The sequence below is a fragment of the Podarcis cretensis genome (assembly GCF_951804945.1).
Source record: "Podarcis cretensis genome assembly, chromosome: 10".
NCBI lineage: Eukaryota > Metazoa > Chordata > Lepidosauria > Squamata > Lacertidae > Podarcis > Podarcis cretensis.
In genome coordinates, this window is record NC_137179.1 from 42,555,846 (window position 1) to 42,574,107 (window position 18,262).

The following is an 18,262-nucleotide window of genomic DNA, read 5'->3' on the forward strand; positions in this document are numbered from 1 at the left end:
GTGTGAAATGCAGTGTTCCCCAGCACCATCAACATGCACCTTTCTGGCTCACAGGCGCCATGGATAACAATAACAATAACAATAACAATAACAATAACAATAACAATAACAATAACAATAACAATAACAATAACAATAACATTATTTATATGCATCTGACTGGGTTATCCCAGGCACTCTGGGCAGCTTCCCAATTAGAACATCAAACACAGTAAAACATTAAACATTCAGAACTTCCTTATATAGGGTTGCCTTCAGATGTCTTATAAAAGTCAGATCGTTGTTTATTTCCTTGACACCTGATTGGAGGGCATTCCATAGGGCAGGTGTGACTACTGAGAAGGTCCTCTACCTGGTTCCCTGTAACCTCATTTCTCACAGTAAGGGAACCACCAGAAGGCCCTTGGAGCTGGATTTCAGTGTCTGGGCTGAACGATGTGGGTGGAAATGCTCCTTCAGGTATACAATGGCAAGCACCAGCTAAACATCAAAGCAATTGTAGTATTTTCCAGTTTCTGCTCCACTTGCCAGAAATACACTGTCATGCAATGTATGAAAAATACGTAAAGTAACCCCCCAAAAATAGAAACATGATTTGCCATTTCTTTTAATTTATGGCTTCCTAACCAATATTATTGCACCAAATCATCCTAGTCGAGAAAACACTAATGATATGTCCCTATGTGGTGCAGCACAGATACATTGCATGGATTATCTTGGTTTTTTATCTAAGAGGATTATAGGATAAATGAATAAAATGTCCACTCCAGTGAAATGAAATTGAGTTTTAAGAGAGGGCAGAAATTGCTTACCAGACTAATTTCTTATATTGGTAAAAGAAAGAACAGACTGGTCAAGGAAAAGAAGCAAATGCCATATAATATTCAGTTTCAGAAAGCACTGAGAACAAACTTACTGTTTACAATGTGGATTCTGATGCCTCCTCTCTTTTTCTGTCAGAAGTCCACGTTTCTGTAAGGGGAGAAAAGGATACCATGACAATGTGTTTTAAAAATAAGATCAGAGTATTCTGGAATATAGCTATATTAGATCTACTATATTTGACATGATACAGCCATAACATTAATCCTCCGAAGGGAGAATTGGTCTAGAGTGGGGAAGGCTGTGACTCAGTGGTAGAGCATGTTCTTTGCATGCAGAAAACCCCAGATTCAATCCCCAAGCATCTCCAGGTACGGTTGGGCATATCCCCATCTATATCCCTTGAAAGCCACTGCCAGTTAGTGTAGACAATACTGGTATAGATGTAAAAAGGTAAAGGTAAAGGGATCCCTGACCATTAGGTCCAGTCGTGACCGACTCTGGGGTTGCAGCGCTCATCTCATTTTACTGGCTGAGGGAGCCAGCGTACAGCTTCCGGGTCATGTGGCCAGCATGACTAAGCTGCTTCTGGTGAACCAGAGCAGTGCACGGAAATGCCGTTTACCTTCCTGCTGGAGTGGTACCTATTTATCTACTTGCACTTTGACATGCTTTCGAACTGCTAGGTTGGCAGGAGCAGGGACCGAGTGATGGGAGCTCACCCCGTTGCAGGGATTTGAACCACTGACCTTCTGATTGGCAAGTCCTAGGCTCTGTGGTTTAGCCCACAGCATCACTCATGTACCAATGGTCTAACTCAGTGTCAGGCAGTTGAGTGAGAAACAGGTTGAACTGGAATTTGTAAGAAGATAGAACCTGAAGGACTGAGAGTCCTCTGTTGACTAGGCAAGGGTAACTACCTAGGCCCCTACTTTTCATACAAAGCCTGGCCAATCCCGATGCTGCTATACTGGCTGCCAATCCTGATGTTATTTACCTCTATTTCCCTTTGATGCTTCAAATGGGCACTGGAGGTTAAGCACTTATAGTCCTAGGTCAATGCCAATTTTAGACTATTAAATTACCACAAAGCCTAGAGCTGTTTTTATAGGTTTTGCGGAGTATGTGATTTTTAAAAACAGCACTGTCCCCCATGTGTTAATATCACAAATCATTTCACTATGAGAACTGCTCATTGTTCTCAATATCACAGTATGCGAAGATAGCTGCTAAATTTCCCATGTCAATGTTGCTTGTGAAAACTGGGTGTAAGACTGTAGCTGGAAGGAAGCAAAAAATGCTAAGACAAAACTTGGTGAGTTTGGATGGCAGATCAACATGTAACAGGGTACATACTCCTCCATGGATGAGGGAGATAGGAAGTAGGAAGTAGGAATGATGCAACAGAGTTTCTCACTGATACATTTTAAGAACATGAGATCACAAGAACCCATCTAGCCTAGCGACCTGTTCTCACACTGGCCAACCAGATTGGTAGCCAACCAGATTGGTAGCCCACAAGCAAAAGCAGAGTGTAACAGCAGTCTCCCCACTTGTGATTCCCCTCTTGGCATTCAGAGGCATACTGCCTATGGCAGTGAAAGTAGATCATTAGCAATTATGGCTGGTAGCTACAGATAAGACTGATCCTCCACAAACTTGTCTAATCCTGCTGTAAAGCCATCCAAAGTGGACAGCCACCACCACATCTCGCAGGAGAGAATTTTACAGTGTGACAAAGTGCTGCGAATTGCACTCGTTAATATTATACGTGACTGAAAATGCGTTGTCACGAAAACAACACAGATGTTCGTAAGATAAATAAATAAATAAATCACCGCTAACTGAGTTGGATTCAGATTTTCCCTTCCACATATGGAAAAGCTACTTCCTTCCACAGAAGGCTTTTGACTCAGAAGTGGGATCTTGCTAGGAGTGTGAGTGGGTGTGGAGTGAATTTTGCTGATCTCCCTCCCCCCCCCCCGCCCCCAGTACCATCTCTTGCACAGTTTTAAGACACTGTGTGGGAGGTGATGCTGAGAGAGAAGGGAAAACAGTACAACTCCTCTCAGAGGATGCTCCTGCCAGCAGGAACAATGTCTAGATCCAAGTCATTAGCTAATTTTTTAGAAGGCCTATTATTGATTATTTACCAATCTATACCCTGCCTTTCAAGTTCTCTGTGGCAGGAGTCATCAACATTTCAGATCAATGGCCACATCTAAAATTTTGAAAAAGCGCAGGTCACAAAATGGTCGTCACATCTAAAAGTGAAGAGGCAAAACCACAAAATAGTCCTTGCATGTTCCCTCTCCCCCTGCCCTCAAGGAAAAAAGGGGAACCTGTATCAGCCACCATTGTGCTCACTCACGGAGAGAAACTTTGCATTTCTCCACTGTTCATAATGAAAGGTGTGTGTGTGTGTGTGTGTGTGTGTGTCCAGTCCTGGCACCCAATGAAACATGGACATGCCTCAGGGAGTTTGTTCAAAGCCCGGGAGGATATTTACTGATATGGCAGGAGCCAATAAGAGCCCCTGTTGATTTTTCTTCTTATTCATTTTTTAAAGAACTGACATTGTGATTATTACAACTGAGGGTAAGACAGAAGGAGAGATGTGGGAAAGGCTAGGAAGAGGAATGTCTTCTCTGTATAAAATGGAGAAACCTTTTCGATTAGATATTAGCAACAACAGTGTGGAATAGGAATGCTGAAAATGAATGTACATAAATGCAAGTACAGCGGCATAAATCTGCTTATATATAAATCTGCAGTTACTTCTAGAATTTTACATATATAATGAAGAAATCAAACAAGAAAAATGGGAAATGATTTGACAAAGGAAGATGCAACATTATTTTTCAGAACAAAAATCCATTTGCATTATATATCTTAGTCTTAAACAAAGAATATTTTATATAATGTGCTGGAACATTAACTCACTCATCCATGGCTATGGATCCTGTGGGTTCGAGCATGGGGAACGTGCTCTTGTAATGACGACTGCATTTCCCAGCTGCTGTTAAAGCATCTGTCAACTAGTCCTGCAAGATCTGGTTTTCATTTCAATATTGTTTCAGCGTAAACAGTTATTATTATTATTTTAAAAATCAAAATCCATTAGCAAAACCAATAGAATAAAATGATTTTAGCTATGCCAGATTGCATTTTGCAATAATACTTCAGAGCATATTCTGTACATTTTTTATAAATGGTATCTGGAAAAGATTCCCTTGAGACCCTGAAGCAATCATGTAAATAATGTGCATCTTCTATTTAATTTACTTGGAGGAATCAGTGGGGCGAGGGGAGGGAATTCACAGAGATTTGATCTGGGAGATGCTTGAAGAGTGTCCCTGACACAGACAAACACTGCTCAAAGAGCCAAACAGCAGCTGAACTAGAAAGACAAGGTGGTAGATCTAATACACTATCAGATCTGTTGCAACTGAAGTAACAGATGACAAATAACACAGAATTTTACATAAAGCATGAAGCATCAAACAAGACACCCAACAATAACACAGAGACAAAATTCCCTTTGCATCTATCCACACTCATTGGAGAACATCCAAGCTCTTGTCTTGATTACAAAGAGGGGCTGCCCTACCTACTGTTCTTCTCCATTCATGCAGAAGTCTAATACAACAACAGGTGTGTATTTTAAGAAGTTGTAGGATCAGATCCTTCCAAACTCCAACACTCAACATGGACTGAAGGTGATATGTTCCACATAACCTTCCTTCCCCAGGAAGGGAGAGGACAAGCCTCCAAAGGTTGCTTGCCAGTGGTAAAAGGTAAAGGTACCCTTGCCCGTACGGGCCAGTCTTGACAGACTCTAGGGTTGTGCGCTCATCTCACTCTATAGGCCGGGAGCCAGCGGTCCCTATTTATCTACTTGCACCCGGGGGTGCTTTCGAACTGCTAGGTTGGCAGGCGCTGGGACCTAACGACGGGAGCGCACCCCGCCGCAGGGATTCGAACCGCCGACCATGCAATTGGCAAGTCCTAGGCGCTGAGGTTTTACCCACAGCGCCACCCTCGTGCCAGTGGTAGGCATGGTCAAGTGACAGTGGGCACTGCCGAAACAGGCACTGCCACCTCACAATGCACACTCACCTTCATAACAACACGCACACACGCACTTATGCAGACAATCATGCAGACACTTGCACACACACTCACAGATTTGTCTCTGAAGGGCAGAGATAGTGATTTCATCCCCATTGTTGTACTGGGCTGGGGGAAGAAGTTCCTCTCCTCCCAGCCCAGCCCAATGCAAGTGGGAAATCACTCTCTCTGCTCTTCAGAGAATACTGTTAAATGCCACCCCAGTTTCCAATCAGTGAGAGACTCCAGGGCTTACCCTGGGTTCGGTTTCCATGGAATGAAGGAATATACGGTTTTATTTACACACACAGTAGAACCTCTAATTACAACTGCCTCAGGTTACAAACACTTCAGGTTACAAACTCCGCTAACCTGGAAGAGTTACCTAGAGTTGAGAATTTGCCCCAGGATGAGAACAGAAATTGTGTGCCGGAGGCGCAGCGGCAACAAGAGGCCCCATTAGCGAAAGCACGCCTCTAGTTAAGAATAGTTTCAGGTTAAGAACGGACCTCTGGAACGAATTAAGTTCGTAACTAGAGGTACCACTGTATATACAACCTGAGCATAATATGAGGGAGTAGGGCTGAGAGCATTAAGATCCCAACAGATCTTGCTTCCACATTTGGTTGCCAAGGGAGCCTCAAAGTCTAGCACAGACCAGCACAGAGGTAAAAAAAAACACACACACACAACTCTGGCTACTGTTCTCCTACACAGCAACTAGGGGAAGAGATAAAGGCCCACCCTTTTGTCTTGTGGCATAGAGCAACTTCTTTGGTGATGCTAATTATGGTGCTTAACCAGCTAGCCTTAATAGAGGAACTGGTTCAGCAAGCTTGTTCTTATACATTCTACTCCCACAGATACAGGATCCCAAGAACTCAAAGAGACTTGGGGCATCATCCAGACTGACCCACCCCAACTCACAACAATACAGTCTTTCAAGAGCAGAGGCAATATTCCTGCCCCCGTCACTGTAACGGAGGGTAAGACTCAATGGCTCTTACCATTAGAGCTTTCTGTCTGAAGAGCAGAGGTAGCAAATGTGTTGCTATGGCAACACAATTCCAAATACCAGGAATCAAAAGTGCAAATTATTGATTGGCCAAGGTGGTCTCTTTTGGATATTCTCTTGCTAAGAAACCAAACCTCTTGCTTATTAAAATGGGGGAAGCAAACAACTGCCTCAACACTTCAAAGAAAAACTGGGCTGGGCAGAGAGGAACATCTCCTCTCAGCTAAGCACCTTAATCAGATAGAAGATGCTTCGCAAAGTTGGCTTTTCCTGACCTTGCAAATGCACCTCTTTTTCTTGTGTGCCGCCTCTGCTGGGAGGCTGATGGTACTCAGAAAACAGGAATGTGCAAGAGAAAAGGGCACATTTGCATGGGGGCTGGTGGGCCACTTCCGATGACTTGCCCGGCCTGATTCAGCCTGTGGGCTCACCACCCCTGCATTACAACACATCATAATTATATTATATAAATGTGAACCATATGACATATGATATATAATGCATGTCGTAGCAGAGCCAAACTACTGCTTTTAATACAAATTTATTATTTATATCAAATCCAAAGCAGTTTGAAGTTGCGATCCTATGCACATATACCTAGGAGCAAGTCCATTAAGCAAAGTGGGAATTCTGGGTTAAGAGTGCATAGGATTGTTCACTCTTAAACGCACAATCAATCTTAAATCAATACACCATCATCTGTTTGTTTTTCCCAGCAACACATTCTCTCATACTAAATATTGATTTGTTAGCAAAGTATATCATCAACTAAAAAATAAAAATAAAACCTTGGCTGCTCTGTAACTTTAACACCCTTAACTATATTCAAATCTTTCATAGATGTAAGGTGCCTTGCAACCATGAGCAATGATTTTAACAGCATCTCAAATCAACTGTAGCACAGATCTGTGGATTACTTTGGCACGCAGGAATTTGAAGCACACACTGTGAATCCCTATACAACCACCACTTAAAACACTGCCCAGGCCCAGATAGATTGCTATGGCAACAAAATCCCAAATACCGGGCTGGTAAGTAACAAAAATGTAAATTATTGATGGACTCGGAGTTGTCTCTCTTGGACATTCTCCTACTGAGAAACCAAACCTTATGCTTACTACTACAGAGGGAAGGTTGATAACACAATTTCCTCAGCACACTGAGCACTTAATCCGGAGGGATTTCATTAAATCTTGCGGTTTAAATTTTTATTCTTGGAGCAGCAGTCAGCAAGCAAAGATTACAGTCAAAATGCCACCATTCAGGTCACCGCTCCCTGAACTCAGGAATTTGCTGTTAACATGACAAGAAACTAAAATTTAAAAGCACCTGAGGGGTCTAAATAGCTTTCATCTTGGGCTTTGATGACAACATTAGCCACAATAGCAGTTGTGGTCAGCAGCATACAGAAGGGAAGTAAAATACTGATACACAGTATTTTGTAGTACAGTGCCACAAAGGATGCAAGGGAGAGAGAGAAAATGCAGGGACAATTTAGAGGACTCGTGCTTTCCTTGCAAGAGGTCCCAAGTATAATTCTTGGCATCTGCAGGTAGGGCTGAGAACTACCCCTTTCTGAAAATCTAAAGAGCTGCTGCTACTAACTTAGTGTGAACAATATACTTGGCACTGTCTACTTCTTAATGCAAAAGCAAAAGAGAGTAGAAAGCAGGACAACATGGTTTCTGTCCACTTCAGATCAGGTGATGAGAGAATTGTTTTGATTATTAAGACCATTGCTTCTGAGAAAACCAAAATGCTCAAGGACTGAAAACAGAATGACAAAATCCCGAGAAGAAATTAGTATATTAAAAAAGGGGACGGGGGAATCAAAAAGGAAAGAGCTTCCCACAATATCCAAACCTAAACTCAAGGTTCTGAATCTGGTCTAAATGGCTGAGGTGGCTAAGCCTGTAAATATTGTTAATAAATAAAACTATTTAAACAACAGTGGAACATCCTTCTTACTCTTCTCTTTGCTTCATCTTACTCTTCTCTTTGCTTCATCTATGATGTATCAACTGGAATATGGACCATGGAATATGCTTTGTATGCAGAAGATCCCAGGTGCAATTCCTGACACCTGGGAGAGATTCCTTTCTGAAAACCTGGAGAGCTGCTGCCAGTCAGTGTAGATAATACTGACTTAGATGGATCAACGGTCTGACTCCGTATAAGGCAGATTCTGCCGTTCCTATGAGCCACTGCACTATTTCTGAAATATCTGAATCAACCACTTCAACTGAGAGCAAATCCCTTCTTTCTACTTAGGCCACAGATGCCACCAAGTTAGATGTTAACATTGTTTTAGCAACAGAAGATGATAGCATGCTATTCTGTTTCTTTTCACCTTTATTTCAGAGATTTAAATGTTAGCTACCTTATTTTGCAGACAGAACACACATAACATTGTCAAGGACAAGAATTCTGGGAGGCTTCTAGCTCCCCTTGGCTCAGGTTGATGGATTTACAGCCCTCTACAATTTCTGTTTCATTCTCAGTTTGATCCCATGTCAAAAGAGCACATCATTTGACAACGTACTACTCTGATAACTGAACCATGACAACGCTTGGCTCAGTATCATAACTCCTTGATCAATAAACAATCACAGGAATCAGTGGGCATCACAAGACTCTCTTTTCAGGAGAGAAAACTGTTAATTACTTTACTGTGACACTTTTATTTACCCACAAAATCATTCTCTCTTACAGCACTTCAGCTGAAAGCAAATACACTGCATAGACAACAAGTAGACCAAAGCGTTGCAAACCATCCTTTGAAGCAGAAATCAAGAGAGGACTCTACATTTGCACAAAGACCTTTTTATATTGGGTCCCCGAACAGATATCCAAAGCCTCCTTTTATCCTGACATTCAAAACTATAGCTCCAATTTCATATACTTCCTAGTATCCAGATGTTATGGTTTTCAAAGGAAGGTGAGATGACTGTAAGTCAGTTACTGGTGGTGAGGCAGTTTAATCCATGTTACACATGGAGACAGTGTCTTTATGGCACTCTTCAGGCAACAGTAGAAAATGGCACTCAGTAGACACACAGGGAGAGCAGCAAGGGGATATACTCAAAAACTAATTTCAAGAATGATAAAAAATATGCCAAGAAATATATGCCCCAAAATCTGGAAGTCCACACTTGAAAAACGTTAAGTTAATTCATTATATTGGATCCATTGTGCTATTAGTTGGTAATGTAAAGGGTTGGAATGAACATTCAGATTTGGAACATGTATTTTGCTAAACCATGTTTGAGAATGTCCTGCCTTCATGTGACTGTAATTGCATGGAGGGGTGAGTGCCTGCCTCTGCTGCCCTGTCCTGTTCCCTTCCCCCTTGTGTTGTGTATTGAGGCTCTGCCCCCACTCCTCACCTGCAGGTCTGGGAACCCTGATGATGGCCAAAGAGGAGTCTCCCCTCTGCAGACATCCCCACCCAATATAGGCTAAAATAGCACTTTAATGGCAACTAAATTGTGAATTAACTCTTAATGGGAGGATTATCTTTTCCTTCAAGATGTTTCATTTCTGGGGATTTGGGGTATGTCAACAATTAAGGAAATAACCTGTGGTATCAGGGTAACACAATGGTAACAGGGTATGCCAGTTTTGTGACAAAGTGGTTGAAAAGGATATTTGAAAGATGTTTATAATGATATTATTAGCATTCTCATTTATTTGATTTATTATCTTACACAGACATATATTGTAATAAGTGTTTCAAAACACACTAGGTTAAAATAACTTTCAGTAAACTAAAACAATCTGCAGGAAGATTACAGTTGCTAGTGAGCCTTCATGAAATGTACCCAGTGCAAATCCTGATATCCTGCCTTGGTTAGATTATGGGAAAAATGTTTTTACAACACTGTAAAGCTGGCAATTCAAGGTATTAACTTTTATAAAACTATTAATGAGCAACAGTTAACACAAGACCTGACAACTTCATTTTGATCCCCATAAAACAAATTAAAGTTAACATCACTTAACTAAATTAATCCAAAATTCTGACAAGAATGGCTATAAATAAAGCTGGCTGCTCTCCTTTTACTGTTTTCATAACATGCAACAATAAAATATTAAGTGACTCCCCCCTTTTACCCTTCTAAAATATAATGCTGCATTACTATATGTTAAACCATTTGAGTTGAAATAAATTACAGAATTGAAATCATAACTATTCAGACACCTTTGCTTTCATCCCTCATCCATTCTCACCCTTTTCACTTCTGACTTTCCTGACTGGTCCATTCTATATACTGAACTTTTGCACATTTGATATGGTCAAATGTATACACAGTGTCTATACAAGTCTGTCTTACATTTAAATGATACTACTTTGACCAGTGTATACTAATTTGCATGTATACTAATTTGATGAGTGTGAAAAAGCTCGATATCTAGTTGTTTTATCCGGAAGAAGCTACAGCAAGTACAATGGCTTTTGAAATTCCGCTAATCTTTCCTGCTGACAAAAGTCTGATCTTAAATACTTTTCAACAACAAAGCATTAATGTAGACCAACAATTCACCCATGAAACTCTGTAATAGGTAGTCCCTCAGCAATGTAATCATGTGGCTGAGTTGTTTTCATAAAGGTAAAGGTAAAGGTACCCCTGCCCGTACGGGCCAGTCTTGACAGACTCTGGGGTTGTGTGCCCATCTCACTTAAGAGGCCAGGGGCCAGCGCTGTCCGGAGACACTTCCGGGTCACGTGGCCAGCGTGACATCGCTGCTCTGGCCAGAGCCAGAGCCAGAGCCGCACACGGAAACGCCGTTTACCTTCCCGCTGGTAAGCGGTCCCTATTTATCTACTTGCACCCGGAGGTGCTTTCGAACTGCTAGGTTGGCAGGCGCTGGGACCGAGCAGCGGGAGCGCACCCCGCCGCAGGGATTCAAACCGCCGACCTTTCGATCGGCAAGCCCTAGGCGCTGAGGCTTTAACCCACAGCGCCACCTGCGTCCCTGTTGTTTTCATAGCCCTGTTATATTCCACCAAGGACAACACTGGTTCCTTTAATATTGAGTATCCCTTTAGCTTCATCATCTTGGATGTCTCTTATTGCAGACCCAGGTCATCAAGTTTCAACTTCCACAGCTGCCACCACCATGGACCACCATAGGTAGAATTGGCAGCAACAGCAGCAGAGATGTTCTGTGCTTATCCTGTTAATCCTGTTACTTTGAATGTCATACTTTTACAGTATATCTGACTTTCTTCAGTATTGTTTTATTTTGCATTGTTTTATTTGATGTTTTAATGTAGGTTGTAAACTGCTTTGAGATTCCTTTTTTGAAAATACAAAGCAGTATAGAAATAAAATTAACAATAATAATAATAATAATAATAATAATAATAATAATAATAATTCAAAGAAAGCTATTAAGTAAAAAAGGAAAGAAGCTAAGCGGCTTACAGCAAAACACAACCATCAAAACTAGTTTACAGGTACTATCGATGGGGCTGTGACGAAACACCTTTAAATCAGAATATACACACTCCAAAGGTAAATTATTCCATAGCATGGTGGATTCTCAATTGGTTCCAGAGAGTTAGGCCATGTGGCCTCATGCAGAGAGCTTTTCATGTTATGAGATTGTTTTTGGTACTGAGCACAAATTCCAGAACTAAGAATCACCTTCCTAAAAAGCCAGGTCTTAGGGTTTTTTTTCACCTACGGGGTTACAGTTAGAGAGCCATGTTATATGCTTCATTCAACAGCAGCATCCAGTGTGAGGCATCAGCTGCTAAACAAAGAGTGTGGGTGACACTTAGGGCAGAATCTGGTCCTTAAGGATTCTTCACCTTTGAAGTGAGTCACCACTTGGTTTAGGACGAACCACTGCAGCTTCTGTCTCACAGGCAATCCAGTTTAACGTGACTTCCCAAGTTCTGCCTAATAGCGCAGACCAGCAATAAAACTGCTAGCACATTTGCAAAGCTAAGCAAGGTTCAGTCTGGATGGGGGACTGCGTTGAGGTTCTTGCATTGCATGGGCTTGGACAAGATGACTCTTGGGGTACCTTGGACCCTTAGGGTACAATTCTATGATTCTATACATTTCAGCTAAGTAGTAAGTCCCACTGATTTTAATGGGGCTTAGTCTCAGGTAATTGATTATAGGATTGTGGCCCCAGTATCTTGATCCTAGATTTTCACTGCTAACTTCGTAGTATGAATATATTTTGCATGTTGGGACTAGTTAGGTGCCCAATTACTTCCTCTTTAATAGGAATTCCAAATCTTTGAGAAGTTGAGTGGAGACTCTTGTCATATCATAAGACCAACATGCAGAAATTTCAACACAGCTAACAACAAAGGCTTCCTAAAATTGTAAAAAGGAGACATTCTCAAGTTGTGTTTAGTATTAAATCCTCATCACTGACTAGGCATTACCGGAGGGCATCTAACAGGAGTGCTTCTTAAATGCTAATTAGCAATTAGCAACTTCAGTGCCAGATTCTATGCAGGCATGTCCCATATTTAACAAAATTCATACAAAGTCCCCCACCCCCATATTAATATACATATGGCAAATATTTTGATTGTAATGGTTCCACTAATGAATCAAGTCTATTCAAAAGCATTTCTTAATCATTATGGGTGTGTTTAACTTAAACATTATTTAACCTTTCTCTGTATACTGGGATTCTTTATTTATTTATTTACAGTATTAGGACCTTTAAAGCATACTTATTTATACCTAATTTTAGACACCTTATAAGAACTACTGATTTGTACCCAAGTGACACACACAAGCAGACTAGAAACCCATTTCTTCTGTCTCCACTGATGTATGGAGTAATTTCCTCAGATGCCTTCATTGCAATTTGCAAACACATTAACCAAAGCTATAAAACAACAGCAATCGGCACTATCCATAACTGAGAAAAGCAGGAAAGAGAAATTTAGCAAATATAACTGATTTCTGTATTATCTAGAGGCCGGAATACACTCTACCTCAGCACAGAGAATCAGTTTCTCAAACGTCTCATTAATCTTTTTACTGGACAAAAATAAGGTTTTACAAGCCCAGCTCCATGCATTTGTCAATTCCAGGTAATAGCTTTTCAACTGGCCTGTGACTCTTCTCTCCATTTTGCAAACACACAAAATTGCTATGGGCAAACAGCAGCAAGCACACAAACAAACAGACAGACAGGCGCGTGTATAATATTCACTCCACATGTTCAAAGTCTTGCAGATCTTAAAGATCCTCGAAAGCATCACACTGAATCAGCCTATTTATCCTTGAATTGTATGTATACTTCCGTGGAAGTGTTGTTGTTGTTGTTTAGTCGTTTAGTCGTGTCCGACTCTTTGTGACCCCATGGACCAGAGCAGGCCAGGCACTTCTGTCTTCCACTGCCTCCTGCAGTTTGGTCAGACTCATGTTTGTAGCTTCGAAGATACTATCCAACCATCTCGTCCTCTGTCGTTCCCTTCTCCTTGTGCCCTCCATCTTTCCCAATATCAGGGTCTTTTCCAGGGAGTCTTCTCTTCTCATGAGGTGGCCAAAGTATTAGAGCCTCAGCTTCACAATCTGTCCTTCCAGTGAGCACTCAGGGCTGATTTCCTTAAGAATGGATTGATTTGTTCTTCTTGCAGCCCATGGGACTCTCAAGAGTCTCCCTCAGCACCATAATTCAAAAGCATCAATTCTTCGGCGATCAGTCTTCTTTATGGTCCAGCTCTCACTTCCATACATCACTACTGGGAAAACCATAGCTTTTACTATACGGACCTTTGTTGGCAAGGTGATGTCTCTACTTTTTAAGATGCTGTCTAGGTTTGTCATTGCTTTCCTCCCAAGAAGCAGGCGTCTCTTAATTTCGTGGCTGCTGTCACCATCTGCAGTGATCATGGAGCCCAAGAAAGTAAAATCTCTCACTGCCTCCATTTCTTCCCCTTCTATTTGCCAGGAGCTGATGGGACCAGTGGCCATGATCTTCGTTTTTTTGATGTTGAGCTTCAGACCATATGTTGCGCTCTCCTCTTTCAACCTCAATAAAAGGTTCTTTAATTCCTCCTCACTTTCTGCCATCAAGGTTGTGTCATCTGCATATCTGAGGTTGTTGATATTTCTTCCGGCAATCTTAATTCCGGCTAGGGATTCATCCAGCCCAGCCTTTCGCATGATGAATTCTGCATATAAGTTAAATAAGCAGGGAGACAAAATACAGCCTTGTCGTACTTCTTTCCCAATTTTGAACCAATCAGTTGTTCCATATCCAGTTCTAACTGTAGCTTCTTGTCCCACATCAAGATTTCTCAGGAGACAGATGAGGTGATCAGGCACTCCCATTTCTTTAAGAACTTGCCATAGTTTGCTGTGGTTGACACAGTCAAAGGCTTTTGCATAGTCAATGAAGCAGAAGTAGATGTCTTTCTGGAACTCTCTAGCTTTCTCCATAATCCAGCGCATGTTTTCAATTTGGTCTCTGGTTCCTCTGCCTCTTCTAAATCCAGCTTGCACTTCTGGGAGTTCTCGGTCCACATACTGCTTGAGCCTTCCTTGTAGAATTTTAAGCATAACCTTGCTAGCGTGTGAAATGAGTGCAATTGTGCGGTAGTTGGAGCATTCTTTAGCACTGCCCTTCTTTGGGATTGGGATGTAGACTGATCTTCTCCAATCCTCTGGCCACTGCTGAGTTTTCCGTGGAAGTAAGTCCCATTTAATTCAATGCAGCTTACTTCTGAGTAGACATATACTCACGCTGCTTCCTTATACAATGTCTTCTTCCCTCATCTTTGCATCCAGCAGCTACATTCTCTTTTCCCTCCTCTGTTCCCTTGGTGTCGCTATTCCACTGAATTCAAGTTTAGCATTTCCTGCCCTGAAAACTGGTACTATATCCCTGGAGTGTTGGGACTTCCTGACTGGTTGTACATGTACATGTGTGATGGGCAGTCAAGCAAAAAAGAGGCCAGGGCTCGTGCATCTTTAATAGTTTCAGACTTTCAGCTGAACTATTCTACCCAGCTTTCTACACAAATATTAAAGGTACACAAACTCTATAATTTCATCTGGCCAGCTTACACTGGTGTGATTTGAACTCCCCTAAATGCATTGGAAAATCTGGAGTAACAATGGCTTGATGCAATGCCTGGGGAGGTTCCAACAAGACATATGTCTTAGGCCTTGGTGGTTCTCAGGTACATGACATGTTCTAGACAGAGTTGCACTACCCTTGAAAGAACATATACGTTGTCAGTGCACTCACTGGAGGGGATCTTCAGTGTCTTACAGTGCCTTCTGACATCTTTGGCTGCTTCACAGCTATGCCACAGTGACACATGCCCTGGTAACTTCTCATCTTGCTAACTAACATTAGTGTTCTTTGTGGGGCTTCTTAGCTGCAGCTAGTACAAAATGTAGTGACTAGGTTGTTGAATGGCTCAGAGTATTAAGATATTCTTTCAAAATGCAGATTTTGAAAGAAGAGCACTGTGTGCTGATTGGCTAAAGAGCCAAATTCAATGTGCTAAATATTATTTGTTGGTTTACTAGTATGTTTATATCCCACCTTTCCTCCATTGAGCTCAAATTGGTGTACCTGATTCTCCCCATTTACACTGTATCCTGTAATAAGGTTGTGAGATGGGTTAGGTTGAGGGACTAACTGGCCCGAGATAACCCAATAAGCTTCATGGTTGACTGGGGATTTGAAACTTGTTCTTCCTGATCATATTCTGACATTCCTAGCCATTCCTGGCTATTGACATATAAAGTCTTATACAATTAGACCTAAATACTTGAAGGAACATCTTCTGCCATAAGAGAGCGATCTGAGTTCATCAGAAGAGAGGCCTGTCCGGTTGTGCTGCAGATTTGCTATATGGTAACCCAGGAAAGGGCCTTCTCTCTTTTGTGATTCCCCACCTGTATAACACTCCCAACCCAGAGGTAGTACTGGCAAGGGTCACTAATGCAGCACTCAGAGTCACACCAGTGCCTGCAAAGGGCTTTCCTGGTCTCCACCTTTGGCACCCACAATGGCACCCTCTGGCATTCTGTTGAAGCCAAAAGAACAGGTTCCAGCGAGGATGGGGTACCCATGACAGCAGCTCCAGTTTGCAAACGATCCCCCAGACTCCCCAAAGGTTGGTGACCTCTGAGCCAGCTGCTCTGCTGATTTACGCTGTATTAATGTTTTGGATTTGTTTTATGTTTCGCTTGATTTGATGTTTTAGCAGCCCCTGTTTTATGATTGCTACTGATGTGGTCTAACTCATTTTTTTAAAAAATTACCTTTTTCTGGGCTTGGCTTTATGATGAAAGGCATGTTAGGAAAACGTCGAAATAATTAAATATGTGCCATTTTAACCACCAAAAGGAGTGTGAGTTGCAAAGCCACATGGATTATGAGTATTTATTTCTGTCTGGGACTTCACTGAGCAGAGTTGTTGCTTTTTCCAGTACCTTTTAAATGCTTCTCAGATGTGTGTTAGGTAGAACAAGTGTACCTAAAAATTACAGTTCAGCATCTTGCAAAAGGGGAAAGCATCTGATAAGGGTGGACTGAAGAGTGGAAGCCCTTCATTTTAATTTCTGTAAAAAGGAAATTTAAAATTGTTCATCAATAAATCACCAAGGGCACTTTCTGAAGTTGACTGTCATGTTTGACATTTATATTGCTGCAGTAAATATCTTCAACTACAAAACACAACCATTTTAATGAATTTCTCCTATCATCCTTGGAGTATGCAGACATGCAGACAGTTCCCCTCTAATCTCAATTTCTCAGCAACATTGTATAGAGATAGTCTGCAAACTCAGACAGTGCAACACTTGGGACATTTTGTCCTGCAGGCCAAGTTAGGCTTCTTCCCTACTTCAAAATGCACGTCAGTGGCTACTGCAGCTATGTTTCATGGCCCAGATTCACGCATATATCGCGGCATTAAAATTGGTCTTTCTGTCAGTTTCACATTAGCTTATACAGCTTAATATAGAGACTCCCAGAGAGGCTCTAAAGGAAAATATATAACACTCAAAATCAAAGCAAAATCAAAATAAAAGGGAGGGCAGAACCCACCATCAGCTAACCAAAGACAGCTGGGCTTCTGATGCAGCAATCGCTTTGCTGCTCTATGCCAGTTCGTATTGTTATTCCCATGTTACAAGTGGGAGCTGCAACGAAGTGTTGTGGCATGAAGTGCTCGCTGTTCAGAATTCCAGCCTCTCCATTGTGTTCCCATTGTCCCCAGTTTTGACCCCAGGCAGCATTCTGTAGCCACAGGCACACTCAAGTCTTCACTGCACTGTTTGGGAGCTCACCCCTGCACCCACTTAAATTTTACCTGCTAAAGATTGATAGTATTTATGTGAGTTTTGGGATTCCCCAAAGCCTGCTGATACCTCTCTGGCATGATGTTTTGGCTATGTGAGCAATGACGCTCACAGCCTGAACATTGGAAATATTGGAATGCTTTATTTATTTTAAACATTGATCCTCACATTTCAATGGCAGTTCCGAAGGTGTTCACAGCTCAGTTGCCATAAAAGCAAATACAAAGAATGCACAAAATCAGTAACATACCCACAATAAAACAGCAGTACTCAATTAATCAAGAGTTTTCAGTTTCTAAAACAAAAACAAGAAACCAAATAGAATAAATTACAAATAATACAAAAGCAAGGCTTTTAGCAGCAGGTATTTCTTTATTTGTTCACAAATCATCTTTCATTTCCCAGTTCTAGGATGGGTCACATCAAAACCATAAAAGTAAAACATAGTGGGGGAAAATACAATGCAATAAAACAACAGAATAAAAGAGCAAGCAGCAATATAGGCCACTGATGGAATTTAAAATGTCTATGTGAATACAATTTTTTTTTTGTCTGGTCCCTACAGGATAATGATGTTCACACCAGATGAATATTTTTGGGGGGTGGTATTGCACATCTGAGGCACTAGAGCCAAATTGACCCCTTCCTTGTAGATGTCTATGCAGTATCTAGTGGGAAAGCTACACAGAGAACAGTTTTAATTCATGGAGAGGTTGATATGGATTAGATTTATAATCCCTTTGGGTGGTACATAAATGCCAGGAAGAATAGAGACATCTAATTAAATTACGTTTATCAAACAGGCAGAGGAAACAGTTTTTAGCTGACACGTAAAAACAGCCAAAGCAGAATTCCACCAGCTGAATGCAGTTCTGCTGCACCCAGCTTTTCAACTCCACTGAGAATACTCCATCCCTGGTAGTCACCCACCTCAGCTCTGAAGTTGACCTAGGCCTCTAACTGAGAGGGGGTAGTTCTTCACATAAGTAAAGCTTTTAAGGTAAAAAAC

General features: G+C 41.5%; 1 protein-coding gene across 4 annotated transcripts in view; it reads right to left on the reverse strand.

Annotated features, from left to right (window-relative positions):
* The window catches only part of SYT1 (synaptotagmin 1), a 354,682-nt gene that overhangs the window by 224,277 nt on the left and 112,143 nt on the right, over nucleotides 1-18,262 (reverse strand). For all 4 annotated transcript variants that reach the window (XM_079991846.1, XM_079991843.1, XM_079991845.1 and 1 more), the window contains exon 2: nucleotides 917-972. The gene's annotated coding sequence lies outside the window, so the exon portion shown is untranslated. The remainder of the gene's footprint in view (nucleotides 1-916; nucleotides 973-18,262) is intronic.